This window comes from Hemiscyllium ocellatum, assembly GCF_020745735.1.
Source record: "Hemiscyllium ocellatum isolate sHemOce1 chromosome 27 unlocalized genomic scaffold, sHemOce1.pat.X.cur. SUPER_27_unloc_7, whole genome shotgun sequence".
Lineage (NCBI taxonomy): Eukaryota > Metazoa > Chordata > Chondrichthyes > Orectolobiformes > Hemiscylliidae > Hemiscyllium > Hemiscyllium ocellatum.
The window spans coordinates 330,349-346,136 of record NW_026867516.1 but is presented as its reverse complement, the minus strand read 5'-3'; the positions used below and the strand labels follow the sequence as shown (position 1 = coordinate 346,136).

General features: G+C 45.0%; 1 non-coding gene across 1 annotated transcript; it reads right to left on the bottom strand.

Annotated features, from left to right (window-relative positions):
• Positions 1–11,970: 11,970 nt before the first annotated feature.
• Positions 11,971–12,042, bottom strand: trnaw-cca (transfer RNA tryptophan (anticodon CCA)). The gene has a single exon. It is a non-coding gene; the product is annotated as a tRNA-Trp (tRNA).
• Positions 12,043–15,788: the final 3,746 nt, after the last annotated feature.

The following is a 15,788-nucleotide window of genomic DNA, read 5'->3' as shown; positions in this document are numbered from 1 at the left end:
CTAGTGAAGGGTTAGGTCGGTTTTTGTTTAAACTGTTCATTTCTGTCAGGCTCCAACATTGTATTTCCAATGCTGTCAATCAGAAGGTGCAGTGAATCAGTAACTGGTATCGTTAGAAGCCTTACTATTTTCAGTACTGCAGGTATTGCATTGTTTCATCAGCATTGTAAAGGTCACTGACAGCAGTGGGAGGTGTGGGCTGTATTCACCAGAAACGATTAAGCATTTAGATAATACACATACAAGAGGGCAGGGTGGGAATTGTCTTTCGATTTGTGGAAGATGGGGCATTCTGGGTGCTGTGATCGGGGGCAAACATAACTGCAGTATATCATTGAATCCCTACAGTGTGGAAGCAGGCCATTCAGGCCATCGACTCCACACGGAGCCCTCCAAAAATACACCAACCAGACACACCTCCCAACCATTCCACCATCACCATCCCATCAGGTCTTTTCTGCTGGCGGTTGAGACTAGGCTGCAAGATTAGGGGGGAGTAGAATTCGGACAGAAATGAGGAGGAGCTGGTTTTCCCAGAGGTCGGTGCATCTATGGAATTCTGTGCCCAAGGAAGCAGTAAAAGCAGTTTCATTAAGACACTGTTGCATGGGTTTTTGCGTGGTAGGGGAATTAAGTGTAGTTGGGATAATGCAAGTAGGAGGAGCTGAGGTGATTGATAGATCAGCCATGATTTTAATGAATGGCGGAGCAGGGTCGATGGGCCAAATGGCCTACTGCTTCTATTACTTTGAAACGATTACCCTGCGTTTCCCATGTCTACCCCACCTAACCTGCACATCCTGGACACTGGGCAATTTAACATGGCGAATCCAAATCAAGGCCGGTGAGCAATGTAGTGATGTGGAAAATAAACATCAGAGAATGAGAGAAAGGGACAAGGAGAATAAATGTACTAGCAATCAAAACTGGATTCTAACCATCACAAAAATTAAAACTAAAAGCTCAGTATGTGAATGTGCGCTGCATTGTAACAAAAGCGAATTAATTGACTGCACATGTTGAAGAGAATAATTCTGATCTGAGACTCCTTACAGAGATATAGCTTCAGAATGATAAGGATTGGATCCGGAATATCGAGGGGATACGTGGCATTCAAGACGAGTGGGAAGCTCAGTAACGGTAGAGGATGGGTACTGCTAATCAAAGCACTGATAACACGGTAGTCTGATGTCAGCTCGGATTTCAGGTCCTGATTTCTCTGTCAGCTGATCTCCCTGTTCCCACAGAGCTGGATGTTGTCTGTTCTCAGCTCTGCTTGATTTCTGCTGAAGCTTTGACCCCCTTTTACACCTTCTGGGGCAATAAAATATTCTGAGCCTCCTGAAAATGACACCTTATCTATACCTCTCCTGATTTTAAAAACCTCTATAAAGTTATCTGTCAACTTGCTAGGCTCGGTTGGAAAAATGTCCCAGCTTCTTCTTAACTCAAACCCTCCATTCCCAGCAACATCCTGGTAAAGTAGGGAATAAGGAATTGTATCAAATCACATAAATGTACTGTCTGAAACTATCTGGCTGTGTTCTTGCCTGAGATATTGAGAGTCCCTGGTGTAAGTAATTACGAATGCAATTATTTTGGTCACAGAATTGGGCAATCATTTTGCAACAAAGTGATCTACTCTGATAAGGAGGTAGTGGTCATTTCTACGGTAAGTGAACAGTTTGTAGATCAGTGAGATGAAGTTCCAAACACTTGGGAAGGGCAAGAAATGACTGTGATAAATAAGACAAAGAACTGTGGATGATGGAAATCTGAAACAAAAACTGAGAACACTGGAAAAACTCAGCAGGACTGGAAGCATCTGTGGAGAGAAAGCAGAGTTAAAGTTTCGAGTCCAACAACTCCTCTTCAGGATTCTGAAATAGTTTGTGAGAACCCCTTAAGTCATCTGCCCAGCTTTAAGACCATAATATACAGGAGCAGGATGAGGCCATTTGGCCCATCGAGTCTGCTCCATCAGTCGATCCCGGCTGATATGTTTCTCCATCCCATTCTGCTGCCGTCTCCTCATAACCCTTGACCCCTTCCTAATCAAGAACCTATCTCTGTATTAAATGCCCTCAATGACTTGGCATCCTCAACCCTTCTCCGAGTGGAAACATCATCTCCACATCCACACTATCCAGTCATAGAGTAGCACAGCGCTGCCTGACCCACCGTGATCTCCAGCATTGGTTGTTTTCAAGAAGCATTCCAGCATCTACAACAACGCGCTTCTAAATTTTTGTACCCAGTTGGTTAGCTCTCCCGAGATCCCGTGAGATTTATCCTTACTCCACAATCCACTGTGTGGTACAATTAACAAAGGCCCCAGTCCCCACCTCGTTCTGCCCACAGTAGTAGCACGATCGCTCAGTGATTAGCACTGCCTCATAGTACCAAGGACCCGTGTTCGATTCCAGGCTTGGGGCGACTGTCTGTTTGGAGTCTACATGTTCTCCCCGACTTATCTGCGTGGGTTTCCTCCGGGTGCTCTAGCTTTCTCCCAAAATCTAAAAATGTTCTGGTGAATTGGCCGAACTAAACGGGCCCTCAGTGTGCATTAGTCAGGAGTAAATGTGGAATAACGGGATAGAGGAATGTGTCTGGATGGGTTACACTTTGGACAGGCGGTGTGGACTTGTTGGGCTGAATTGCGTATTTCCACATTTTAGGAATTCTACGTGGCATTCCCCCAACTCCAGAATCTCAGAGCTCTTGGCTTTTCCCATGGATAGTGTGGGGGGAGGGAAACAGTGTTTTACACGGGAGGAAGGTTCGGTGAGTGTGAAGCTACAACTAAACGTAGTGCATTACTTGAGCTGTTTCCCCGGTATACCAGAGGCTGCAGGTTGACCTTACAGACGTTTATCGAATCATGACAGGCAAGCATAGGGTAAATAGACAAGGTCATTTCCCAGAGATGGGAGAAGTCCAGAACAGGAGGGTAATATGTTTGGTGTGAGGGAGGCAAGTGTAAGGAATGATCTGCCGGAGGAAGTGATGGGTGTAGTTCCAATTATAACATTTAAAAGGCAGTTGGATGGGTATATGAATAGGAAGAGTTCAGAGGGATATGGACCAAGTACTGGTAAATGAGACGAGATTAATTTAGGCTATCTGGCCGGCACAGATGAGTTAGACCGAAGGACCTGTTTTTGTGCTGTGTATCTCTATGACTCTGGCTTGCCCGTAATGTTCGCCATGCCTGTGTGTTGAGTTTCTGTCTGGTGTCGGTGCCAATGCCTTGATATCTCATTTCCCCCAGCTCCCCACTTCCACCTCCCCAGATGTTAACCATTTCGTGTCTGGTGGTTTCTCAAGAAGCTGCATTGAAGGTTCATCCTGAATTGACTTTTTTTTTGCTTCCCAAAAGCAGACTTACTCACTCCTAGATGTCGTGAAAGATGCTAGCTTTCAGGTAGATGTAGCCAAAATTCAAAGGTGTCTATCTTGATGTTTTCACTTTTCGGTCTCTGTAAGTCCCTGAATCAGTACCGTCAGGAGAATTGGTTAGAGCGGAGTGAGAATAGAGGGGTGAGAGAGGGTGGGATGGTGCTTTCAATTTTTTGGAAAAAGAAAAGAATCTTTTGCGGAAAGTAGAATTGCTTGTTTGGAATTTCTAACCTGGACTGACAGTGATGATTTTTGTAATCTCTTTTTACAGATTATTTGAAGATCTGAAGACAGAAGTTTCAAAATCAATAGCTGAAGGGCTTTGCCTGAAACATTGACTCTACTGCTCCTCAGATGCTGCCTGATCTGCTGTGCTTTTCCAGCATTGCACTTTGATTCTGACTCTGACTGTCCAGTCCTCAATTTCACGTCAGTGTCTGACAGTCACTGAATCCATCGGCACTATAACAATTTTCGACTCTGATTCTGTGAGAAGGAACCAAGCTTTTTGGTTCCTGTTTCAGTCCGTTTTCAGCGTCAGTGAGACTGGAAGAGAGACCCGACTGTTGCAGCACTCTGATTGTGGAGCCAGAAAACGTTATACAGACTGGGAAGAGGAATTCACGGCAGGGAGATGCTGTACTCGCGTTTGTGTGCAGCTGAAGCTTTGGTCATGGAGAAAGCCAAGGAATCCCGTCCCTTGGAGAAGCCATGGAAGTGTGGCGACTGTGGGAAAAGCTTCTGTTTCCCTTCTGACCTGGAGTTTCATGGGTGCAGTCACACCAGGGAGAGGCCGATCTCCTGCCCTGAGTGCGGGACGGGCTTCAGCAATTCCTGCCACCTGCTGGGCCATCAGCGGGTCCACATTTGGGAGAGACCCTTCAGCTGCCCTGAGTGCGGGAAGGTCTTCAGCAATTCTTCCGTACTGCAGAGGCACCAGCGGGTCCACACGAGCAACAGGCGTTTCCCCTGCCCCGAGTGTTGAAAGAGCTTCAGCAATTCCTCCTGCCTGTTGAAGCACCAGGGGGTCCACACGGGAGAGAGACCCATCAGATGTCCCAAGTGCTGCAAGATCTTCAGCAGTTCCTCCATTCTGCAGAGGCACCAGCGGGTCCACACAGGCGAGAGGCCATTCGCCTGTCCCGAAAGCAGGAAGGTATTCAGCTATTCTTCCGTCTTGCTGACCCACCGCCGTGTCCACATATTGGAGAAAACCCTTCAGCTGCTCCAAGTGCGGAAAGGCCTTTAATGATACCTCTGCCCTGCTGAGGCACTAGCGGGTCCACACCGAGGATAGGCCATTCTCCTGTCTGAAGTGCGGGAAGGGTTTACCCAGGCATCCCACCTTCGGGTCCATACGGGGGGAGGCCCTTACTCTGCCCAGAGTTCGGGAAGACCTTCTGCAATTCCTCCCTCCTGCTGAGACACAGGCGGGGCCACACCGGAGAGAGGCCGTTCACCTACCCCAAGTGCAGGCGGAGGTTCTCATCATTCTGCACCTAGCAGAAGCACCAGCGGGCACCCCAGTGCTCCCAACAATCTGATTCTGCTGGTGAAACTGCTGTGGGTCACTGCAAGGACTGAACCCCTGCCCAATCTGACAGTGCTTATAATGGGAGAGTTGGTCGGATTTTTTTAGTTTTATGCTGTCGTGCTCCCCCACCCCGCAACTTTGCTTCCAGTGGGCGTTGCTGCTCGTTGAGACCAGGAGCTGTTCTCTCTAGTTTTTTTTCTGTCCAGTTAAAGAATTATTGGCTCTGTCAGGGAACTAGCCCCAGTCTGTAAGAAATAGCTGAATGCTTCAGAGTGTCGATTCGCATTCAGCAGTGACTTTGAAATTAAATTTATGGTTATGTGCCTGTGAACAACTCATTGTCGAAGGATTGCCCAACGGCTTGGCAATCCAGTGTTGGAAACTGTTTGCTTGAATTGATAATTTTTAAAATTCTCTTCCTTAATTTATGCCTTAAGTTTCTGTCTATGAGATGGTGTGGGACTTGATCAAGGGGCTTAAATCATTGCTATTAACTGAATTATCATGTTTAATTTTGCCCTAGTAAATTTGTGGTATTCATAATTGTTTGTTTTTGTTTAAATTATAATTCTGGTGTGCAAGATCTGTTCATCAAGTGTGGTTCTCTTGATGAAACTGCTGTGGGTCACTCCCAGGACTGAGCCCCTGTGCATTCTGACAGTGTGTGTTGCAGTGGGAGAGTCAGTGATCTTTTTTGATTTATGCCCTTGCCTCGCCTTGCCCCGCCGCCAACTTTGCTTCCATTAGGCATTGCTGCTTGTTGAGTCCAGGCACTGTTCTCTCTTGATTCTACTGTCCAGTTAAAGAATTGTTGGCTCTTTCTGGGAATGAATCCCAGCCTGTAAGAAATGGCTAAATACTTTGGGGTGTCTATTCACATTCAGTAGCGGCCTTTAAATTAGATTTTCAGTTACGTATCTGTGAAAAACTCATAGTCCAAGGATTGCACGAAGGCTTGGCAATCCATTGTTGGAAACTGTTTCTTTGAATTGGTAAGTTTAAAAAAAATCTTTCTTAATTTGCCGCTTAAGTTTCTGTCTCTGAGATGGTGGGGGACTTGATCAAAGGATTTAAATCATTGCTACTAATTAGATTATCTTCTTTAAATTTGCCCTGGAAAAGTTGCCGTGTTTAAATTATAATGTTGGGTTTTTGTTTAAATTATTATGTTGATGTGCAAGGTCTGTTCTTCATCAAGTCTGGTTAAGAACAGTTGAGAAATAGAGGGACATTGCATGTTTTAATTTCACTCTGTTGTGAATCTGGTGACAGTGACATTCATTTGTATTAGGTTGCTTACCCTTAGTTGTAATGTCTTCCAACCCAACTATTCACTGTGGTAGGAAGTTCCACAGTCTCACCACACTCTGAGGTTTTTCATGAAATTCTTAGTACACAATTGTAAGGGAAAAAGTTGACGAGGGCGGAATATAGGGTGTTAACTGCAAAAGCCAGGAAGACATTCGACAAAGTAAAACCATGACAATGTAGGGACAAATAAGGAACTTTGGCAGAAATGAAGAGGTCACACGTCAGAGTTCAAGATAATGGTCGTGACAAAAAGAAAAAGTACTCTGAAGATATTGGATATTGTAATTAAGCAAGTTTCTAGATGCTGTAGTTGGTTGAATACGATAACGTAACAGATGAAATAACCAAAACCACGAATGTAATTTGATGTCGGTAACCATAAAGCAAGTGTACACTATTGACTAATGTAGGTCAATTGCGTGCAAGAAGGCCATTCAGCACATCGAGTCAACATTGACTGACCATCCCACCCCAGACCCAGTTCGTTACCCTATCCCTGTAACCCTGCATCTCCCATGGTCAATCTACCCTCACCCGCATATCCTTTGGACTGTGGGAGGAGGCCAGAGCACCAGAGGAAATCCACGCAGACACAAGGGGAGAATGTGCAAACTCCACACAGTCGGCCCGAGGGTGGGATCAAACCCAGGTCACTGATGCTGTGAGGCAGCAGTGCTCACCACCGTGCCACCACGACATGCTGCTCTCTAAAGAAGTGAATTTCAAAGACTCGGGAACACTTGAGAGAAAAACAAGACTCTCTTATCTGAAATGAGAGGCTAGTCTCTGGGTGGAAGTGAGTGGACATTACATTTACATTAAGTCCTCTCCAGATGTTGTACAGCTCCATAAGATCATCTGTTTCTTCTAAACTCAAACTGATACAAGCCCAGCCTGACATCCCCTTGTCCCCGATTATAAGTTGAGTAAATCAGCGACCCTCGACCTCACTGGCATGACACAGGATGCCCTCAATCTAAGTTGACCTTAACTGTCTAACCTCTTGACCCCCCACGCCACTATGTGCAACTCAGCCCTAAACGAGAGCAGGGGAACTGAACAGACAGTAGTGAGGTGGACATTGCATTCCCAGAGAATATTATTCACGTGAAAAAGTTGTTCAGCACTCATTCGGATCATTGCGGGTACAATGTTTCCTGTCATTTAAATATCTTTGATCTCAATAACAGTCTAGTTTTGTTGTACATTGTGTGTGTTTTATCTGTGTTTCACGACATGATTTTCTGTTGCTGTCATTCCCATTAGGGGGTGTGAATTCAGTTCCAGATAATATTCTCAGTTCTGAATTTTCCTTGAGGACTAGTGTAGAACGTACTCAGTGTCAGTCATAATGGAAGAAGCTCGACAGTTTATTTAACCCTTTGCTGTCATTGTCTTGGAACTATATGAATGGGGAAGTGTAGAGGAGGTTTTACTCTGTATCTAACCCAATGCTGTCTCTGTCTTGGCTGTGTTTGTTGGGGACAGTGTTGAAGTAGTTTCACTTTCAAATTAAGAGTAGAGGAAGCTTTATTCTGATTGTGATCCCATGCTGTCCTTGTCCTGGGAGTTTTAGATGGCGTCTATAATTGCAATGAATGCAGACTTGGCTGTGGGAGTGGAGGGTACTTCTACCTGAGCAGACCCATCTTTGAGATTTCTGTGCTGATCAAGACAATCTCAGACACCTTCATTCACTTTTCCAACCAACCACAGGGTGGTTAAGGATGGTATAAATGCAGGCATTGCCAGCGATGCCCACACCCCATGTATGAATAAATACTTTCTGTTTATAAGTTACATTCACGTTCCAAACCCTCTAATGTATGATTACTTACATGGAAAATTCCTGTATGGTTGGAATATCATTTTAAAACATAGGAATGTGTCAACCATGTAGAAATATAACAAGAACAACAAATGGAGCAGGTAACAGGAAATGAGCGGGACCAGAATGCTGAATCAGTCTGACCTCCATGCCTGAGAGAGTTCTCCCAGATGTTGAAGTTACACCAGTGCCTTTTACTCTTGCAGCTTCCCAAACGTTTGTCTCTGATGTAAGATCTTTCAATGACCCGAAGAACTAACTGTTTTTATCTCCATAGCTGCTGCCAGACTTGCTGAGTAATTCCAGCCCTTCTGCTTTTTTCTTTTATGGGATTTGAGCTTCCCTACATCAGTGTAATGAAGAACTGCAGATTCTGGAGACCTGAAACACAAAAGTGCATAAATTGCTGGAGAAACTCAATAGGAATGGCAGCACATGTGGAGAGAGAAGCAGAGTTAGCATTTGAAGTGCTGTGACCCTTCCTCACAACAGTTCTGGACTCAGGCCAGGATATTGGCTCTGTTTCTTTCTCCCTCTCTCCACCGGTATTGCCAGACTGGCTGAGTTTCTCCAGCAATTTCTGTTCTGACACTTTCACAAGGTTGATATTTGTTATCCAACCCTAATTGCAAGGTATCTTGTTTGAGCCAATTCAGAGGGCAGTTTAAGAGTCAACCACATTGCTGTGGGACTGGAGTCACATGTAAGTCTGATCAGATAAGGATGGCAGTTTCCCTCCTGAAAGGACATTGTGAACATGGATTTTTATGACAATTAACGTCAGTGCCACCGATACCATACTGAGACTAACTTTGTGTTCCCCATTTATGATTTGAATTATTCACATCTCATCTCTTGCTGTGGTGGGATTATGAACTCATGTTCCCTGGATTACTCATCCTGTGACATTATGTCTAAACTGTTGCTTCCCATCCTTTGTTATTTTGTGTCTGCTCTTTACGTCTTTGTCCTCTGATGTTTGGGAAATTGAACCTGTTTAAAAGATTGCTCGAAACCTGCCCCTTTGACCAAGTCTTTGGTCACCTGTCTTAATCTGTGTTCCGGTCTTGTGATTTTTAAAGGAATTCTCATTATGTTTACGTGAAGCACATTGAGATAGTTAACTGTACCACAAGTATTATTAGAATGCAGCTTCTATCCCTATCTTAATATCTGAAAATAGAGGGTCATATTGTAAAAGTAGAAGACAAAAATTAGGATGATTTCTTTTCTTTGTGAGGGTTGTGTGTCTTCCTCAAAAGTTAAATATGTCACATCGATACACAAGTCAAATTTACACAGTTGTGCTGGCACGCTTGTGGAGCTCTGAGTTGTCTTGTCCTGTTCTCTGTCGGTGTGTCCTGATCTCGTGTGAAACATCTTCGCTCAGATGGCAATGAACCGGTGAAGTGTAACACATGACTTGCTGGTTTGCCCCATTTCCTGCAATAAAGAAACCAACGCCCGTGTAAGAAAAGACTCTCTGCAGGATTGCTGTGTCAAGACAAATTCTGAACACTAAGCAGGCTGCACAAAAATGCACTCATATCAATTTACCTGAGGGAAGAGTCTCCGGTGTCCATTTCTCTCTGTCCCGACAGCACAGTATCTTCCTATCTCTCTGTTAACAAGACCTTTGGAACACGTTCAAAGTTGCCCATTTCCTACGCATTAGTGTAACCGACTTCTCCTGCCTCACGAAATAGAGAGAGAGAGCAGAAGAGCGAGTGGGCTCCTTCTTCCACCAGACACAGCTTGCAAGTCGAAACAAAATGGTTCAATATCCACCAGTAGTCCTGCGAGCAGGGAGACAGAGTGAGAAGCAGATGTTCTTGAAACTCTATGCTGCTTGTAATTCCCGGAGTAATGTACAATGTATTTCGTACTCAGCAAGTCTCAGTTGCTTCAGGAGCTGGGCGCGCCCATGGTTCTTGGCTAGTTGGTCTCGGAGTATGATGCTAGCTTTGGGTTTTCTAGCATATACAGACGGTGGGAGGGGCTGGGTTCCAATCTCAGGCGAACCCTCATTTCTTAAATTGACCTGAGCAAAAATGCTGGGTCAGTTTTCTCAAAAAGCTGCTTCGTTAAATCAGATCGTACTGCCTGAATTAGGGATGGGACAGAGGTACCATTGCAGTGAACACGGCGAAGGGAAACACTTGCTCAAAGTGAAAACAAGTATTGCAGATTTTTCGCCCGTGCAATCCGAGTCTGAATGAATCCTCCACCTGTATTACGCTCAATTCTGAGGGTGATACTTCAGGAAGCGGGGAAGTGAAGTGATTGCAGACGGCGCTGAACAGGTTGAAGTGAATGGTACCGTGTACGAGGAATGTCAGCAATGAAGGGAGATTGGAAAGTTAGGGCAGCTCTCTTTGGTGAACAGAAGGCTGAAAGCTGGTCTGATTGAAGTTTTCCACATCATGAGGGTTTTAGACAGAGGAAATAATGCAGTGAAAATGCTCCCAGGCCTGAAAAGATCGAGAACGTTTTGGCAGAGATTTAAAGTCATCAGGAAAATAAGTAAAAGTGACATTAGGAAGACCGTTTTCGCACAGGGAGTGGGGTCAGTAAGTCGCTGTCTGACAGTGACAAAGAGGCAGATTCAATGGACACAAAAGGGAATTCGGTGGGCATGTTCAATGTAACAACGTGCAGATTTACAGGGAGAAGGCGACAGAATGAGACACTTATTTACATATTGTGTTGAACCAGCAGAGCTAAGGTGGGCTGCATGGCCTCAGTCTGCGCTGTCAGACATTTTGTGATTCTGAGTGAAATCGGAGTTAGACCAACAGAACGTGGAAAATTTGACAACGGGTATATTCTGCCCAACAGGATACTCCATCACAGCAATGAAGGTGTTTTGACATCATTCTCGAAGATACATGACACAATGCAGATTCAAAACTGAGTATTCCTTTGAATCACTGAGTAATTTGTTACAGTTATTCAGTTGGGGTGAGCGGAGTTGCGCATTGGGCACCACTCCAGTTGATCTGTCGAAGCCGTTTTCTCCTGTGTGATAGTCCCACCAGCACTCCAATTTGCTGTGCTTCCAGTCAGTAGATGCAGATTACTGTCCCATACTGATCCACGGGCCACGATGACCCAGCTGTGGTGACAAGCTTGTGAAGGTCTGAGTGCTCTTCTCCTGTTCTCTGTCGGCCTGCTATGATCCTAATCATCAAACCTCTCTTCTCCGAGATGGGAATAAACTGATGAAGGTGAAACACATCAGTTGCGGTGTGTTCCATGCGCAGGAGGCCCTGCAGTAATTCCCCACGCTGTCTCACACAGCAGCATCCTCTCGGTGAATTACGCTTGGCAAATAAAAACGATTGAACCAAATCAGTGTCCTCCATTGGATTTTACTGACACCGTTTATACAATTCAGGCTCACCGTTAACGTGGAGAGGGGCCGTCAGACTGTAGTTTCCGCTCCTTCTGTTGAATAAAGATAATTTTAACTGTGTCCAGTGAGAGGAAAGGATTTGCTGTTGGTGGGAAACATTTCTATCTGAACTCGTTTGTCACTCTGCTATGACAGAAGGAGCTGGGACCTCCTGATAGTTTGAAACACAAAGCTGATAATCTCTAGATTATGTTGTAAAAATATCGGTATAATGTTATTCACACCGCGCTGTCACCAACTGAATGAAACGGCTGTGTGTTTGAATCCCGTGATGAACAGTTTGTCTTTTATTTCTCACATTGGGGGTAGCTGAGCATTTACCCAAACACTGGACACACCACCTCCCTGATTCAGTGTTCACAAATCAAACTGACAGAAAAGCTTTACTGTGATCGAAAGTTTCCGGAAAGAAGATTTGGCTCAACAGAAAAACGGAGTAAACATCCTCCTTCCTTGGTTTGAAACATCAATGGTCGACTTCAGTGAGCCTGACGTGATTTGCACACGCAACCTTCTGATCTGGAGTCAGACGCGCTACCGTTGCGCCACAAGCTCACAGATGGCCAGTGGTCTCTATTCATGATTAAAGGAAATGATCGCACTTCAATGATTTTACGTTTTGAGTAGCAACGGAGATCAACAGTTCATATCTGTTCTGTTCCTCCCCCCTCTCTTTCTGTCTCTCGAAACAATTTCCAACTCTCTCTCAATGAAAATCTGAAAGAATTGTGGATGCTGTATATCAGAAACAAAAAAAACAGGAGTAGCATGTGACCCTTCCACAGAACTGATGGTGATTGGGAAAATGTCGGTTTATATGCTGGAGATATTGTGGGAGGAAGGCGGAGATCAGGACAGAGCCCAAAGCGAAGGAAGAACTGTTGGACAGATAAAGGAGTTGATAACGATCTGCGTGGGAGGGTGAATAACTGTTAATGGAGACTGTTCGTGGCTAAGTAGTGTGGAATGACAGACGATGTGATAACAAGGCTTGGTGTGTGTGGGAGGGACGAGGATACTATGGAGTTCAGGCCCTAGAATTATTGAATTCGATATTGGGACCGGAGGGATGTATGGTCCCCAAGTGGAATATCCGGTGCTCTTCGTTCTGCTGGTGCTGAGCTTCACTGGAACAATACAGCAAACCTGAGACACAGATGTTGGCCAGGGAACAGGGTGGGGTGTGGAATTGGCAGGCAGCTGGAAGCTCAGGGTCTTTTTTGCAGGCAGAGCGCAGATGTTCTGTTCAGCAGTCACCCAGTTTATGCTTCGGTTCCCCAATATAGATGAGACCACATTGTGAGCAGCAAATGCAGTAGACTGGTCGTGGGAAGTGCAGGTAAAGTACCACTTCACCTGGAAGGTAAGTTTGGGCGCTTAGATAGTGAGGAGGGAACAGGTAAATGGGCTGGCGTCACACATTCGGCAGTTGCAGAGGAAAGTGGCGTTGGACTATTGGGGTAGGAATGGGGGTAGGGTTGATGGGAATGAATGAAGTGTGGACCCAAGGCATAACTCCTGCCCATTTACCTATCTGTCAAAAAGAGGAATATGTTAAGTGTGTACAAGGAAATTTTCTAATTCACAATGTGGATGTACCTACTGGAGAGGGTGCAAAACCTAAGGCCAGCAACCCCAATTCTATTAACATTAGAATCGTGATTGAAAATAATATATCAGATCTAAAAGTTGAAGTTCTAAATTGGAGGAAGATTCAGGTATTAAGCAAGATCCTACAAAAGCTGATTGGGGGCAGATGTTCGCAGGTTGCTGGAAAATGGAAAGCCTTCAGATATGAGATAACAAGAGTCCAGACAAGTATATTTCAGTTAGGGTGAAAGGAAAGGCTGGTATATGTAGGGAATGCTGGATGACTAGAAAAAATGAGATTTTGGTTAAGAAAAACAAGGAAGCATATGTCAGGTATAGACAGAGAGATCGAGTGAATCCTGAGAGTATAAAGGCAGTACAAGCATACTTGAGAGGGGAATCATGAGGGCAAATAGGGGGCATGAGATAGCTATGGCAAATAGAGTTAATGATAATCCAAAGGGTTTTTATAAATACCTTAAGGACAAAAGGAAAAAAGGGAGATAATAGGGCACCTGAAAGATCAGCAAGGCGGCCTTTGTGTGGAGCTGCAGTAGATGGGGTGGGGGGGGGGGGGGGGTGGGGGGGAATACTGAACGGATATTGTGCATCAGTGTTTACTGTGGAGAAGGGCATGGAAGATATAGAATGTGAGAAAATAGATGCTGACATGTTGAAAAAATGTCCATATTACAGATGAGAAATTGCTGGATATCTTGAAATGCATAAAAGTGGATAAATCCCAAGGACCTGATCAGGAGTACCCTAGAACTCTGTGGGAAACTAGGGAAGTGATTGCTGGGCCTCTCACTGAGATATTTGTATCATCCATAGTCACAGGTGAGGTGTCGGAAGGCTAGAGGGTGGCTACTGTGGTGCCAGTATTTAAGAAAGGTGGCAAGGAAAAGCCAGGGAACTATAGACCGGTGAGCCTGACATCCGTGATGGGCAAGTTGTTGGAGAGAATCCTGAGAGATAGGATTTACATGTATTTGGAAAGGCAAGAATTGACTAGCCATAGTCAGCATGGCTTTAAGCTTGGGAAATCATGTCTCACAAACATGATTGAGTTTTTTGAAGAAGTAACAAAGTGGATTGATAAGGGCAGAGCAATAGACGTGATCTATATGGACTTCGGGAAGGCGTTCATCAAGGGTCCTCATGGGAGACTGGTGAGCAAGGTTTAATCTCATGGAAGCTGAAAATGTGTTGCTGGAAAAGCGCAGCAGGTCAGGCAGGATCCAAGGAGCAGGAGAATCGACGTTTCAGGCATGAGCCCTTCTTCAGGAATTCATGGAATGCAGGGACAACTAGCCATTTGGATACAGAACTGGCTCGAAGGCAGAAGTCAGAGGGTGGTGATGGAGGGTTGCTTTTCAGACTGAAGGCCTGTGACCAATGGTGTGTCAGAAGGATTGATGCTGGGTCAGCTACTTTTTGTGATTTATATAATGATTTGTATGTAAACGGAGGAGGTATAGTTAGTAAGTTTATAGATGACACCAAAATTGGAGGTGTAGTGGACAGCAAAGAAGGTTACCTCAGATTGCAACGGGACCTTGATCATGGGCCAATGGGCTGAGAAGTGGCTTTTGGAGGTTAATGTAGATAAATATGAGGTGCGGTATTTTGGAAAAACAAATCGTGGGTGGCACAGTGGTTAGCACTGCTGCCTCACAGTGCCTGAGACCCGGGTTCAATTCCTGACTCAGACGACTGACTGTGTGGAGTTTGCACGTTCTCCCCGTGTCTGCGTGGGTTTCCTCCCACAGTCCAAAGATGTGCGGGTCAGGTGAATTGGCCATGCTAAATTGCCCGTAGTGTTAGATAGGGGTAAAAATGTAGGGGTATGGGTGGGTGGTGGGTCGGTGTGGACTTGTTGGGCCGAAGGGCCTGTTTCCACACTGTAAGTCTAATCTAAAAAAAATCAGAGCAGGACTTTTACACTTAATGGTACGTTCCTTGGAAGTGTTGCTGAACAAAGAGACCTTGGAGTTCAGGTTGATAGTTCCTTAAACGTAGAAACGCAGGTAGATAGGATAGTAAAGAAGGCTTTTGGTGTGCTTTCCTTTGTTGGTCAGAGCATCGAGGATAGATGTTGGGAGCTCATGTTGCCACTGTACAGAACATTGGTCAGGCCACGTTTGGAATATTGCATGTAATTTTGGTCTGCTTCCTATTGGAAAGATGTTGTGAAACTAGAAAAGGTGCAGAAAAGATTTACAAGGATGTTGCCAGTGTTGGAGGGTTGAGCTATAGGGCGAGGTTGAATAGACTGTTTTCTCTGGAGCGTCAGAGGCTAAGGGGTGACCGTATAGAGGTTTATAAAACCATGAGGGATATGGATAGGGCAAATAGACAAGTTCTTTTACCTGGGATGGGGGAGTCCAGGACTAGAGGGCATAGGTTTAGGAAGGGGAGGGGAAAGATATAGAAGGGACATAAGGGGCAACCTTTTCACGCAGAGGGTGATGCATGTACGGCATGAGCTGCTGGAGAAATGATGGAGGCTGGTATAATTACAGCATTTAAAATGCTTCTGGTTGTGTAGATGAATAGGAAGGTTTTATGAGGATTTGGGCCAAGTGCTGTCAAATGGGACTGGATTAGATTAGGATATCTGGGCTGCATGGACGAGTTGGACTGAAAGGTCTGTTTCCATGCTGTACATCTGTGTCACTCTGTGAGACTCCATGGGATTATCTGCCTAA